The sequence below is a fragment of the Myotis davidii genome, unplaced genomic scaffold (assembly GCF_000327345.1).
Source record: "Myotis davidii unplaced genomic scaffold, ASM32734v1 scaffold135, whole genome shotgun sequence".
NCBI lineage: Eukaryota > Metazoa > Chordata > Mammalia > Chiroptera > Vespertilionidae > Myotis > Myotis davidii.
Window position 1 is genome coordinate 12,474,157 of NW_006289813.1, and position 1,168 is coordinate 12,475,324.

Consider the following 1,168-nt stretch of genomic DNA (forward strand, 5'->3'; position numbering starts at 1 on the left):
GGCCGAACTCCGGCTATGCCGGGGCCGGGCGGTCTCCCGGCGTGTGCACCGGTGGAGCTGGCCCCGCAGGTGGCTGTGGACCCCTGTTGGGTCGGTATCTTTGTCCTGAACGCTTTTCTAGGCCGGGTTAAAGGGCACAGTGGGGGCGCGGTGGAGACTCGGGAATGGGAGCGTGGACCTGGCTGTCCGGGCTGACCTGCTCCACCGCTTCTCCGCCTGACCTTGCTCTGCGTGTGCCGGGGAGCCGCCCCTGAGAAATGCGGGGACCCGTTTAAGGTGGTTGTCGCACGAAGAGGTTCTGTTTGTTCTCTGAAGCGCCTACCCCCGTGCGCGGCCCCTGGGAAGGGTTGCAGATGGTTAGCTGTCATAAGCGTGGCGTCCTGTCACTTTCTCGGTTCTCAGTGAGCCCTAAATGTGCGGCGTCCTCGTATGTACGCATTTACACGCCTGCCTTCGTTCCGTAAATTTACGGAGCACCCGCCGTGTGCCAGGCGTGTTCTGTTCCCTAAGCACTTTCCGTGGCCATTAACACGCTCCCTAACACAGTTCTTTTATTTTTTTAATTTCTTTGTTGCTTAATTTGTCCTAAGATGTAACTGGCCCGAGGAGCATAAAACTGTTGGTTCATTCGCCAAAAAGATTGTGATTTGGGTTTCAGTTTAACTTGTTCCGCACTAATCGACAGTGTCCCCGTTGTAGAGACCGAGTAAGTATGAGAAGTCTGTGAGGGTCCATTATTTTATTACTGGTTTCTCTTCAGGAAAGACGTGAACTAGTAAAACGATCGACTGGATTAGAAATATTGGCCTTCCATCAATCCATACTTAAGTGCAGATACACATGCACTTACCTACATTTGGTGTTAAGTAATAAAACAGTATTTGATTAAGTTCATTACTAGTTTATTTAGCAGTAGGAACCGAGACTCCTACAATTTTTTTTATAATTCTTTATTGTTGAAAGTATAACATGTCCCCTTTTCCCCCCCATTGACCCCCTCCAGCCCACCCTCGATCCCCCCCACAGGCCTTCAGGCCCCTATTGTCTGTGTCCATGGGTTATGCTTATATGCATACAAGGTTTTTGGTTGATTACCTCCCACCCACCTCTCCTCAGATCCTGAACTCTGTTCCATGATTCCATGTTTCCAGATCCACTCCGTTCATCC

The 1,168-nt window shown here is 50.7% G+C and overlaps 1 protein-coding gene across 1 annotated transcript in view; it reads left to right on the top strand.

Annotated features, from left to right (window-relative positions):
• Positions 1-1,168, top strand: part of MTRR (5-methyltetrahydrofolate-homocysteine methyltransferase reductase) — a 28,906-nt gene that overhangs the window by 234 nt on the left and 27,504 nt on the right. The gene's annotated exons all lie outside the window — the stretch shown is intronic.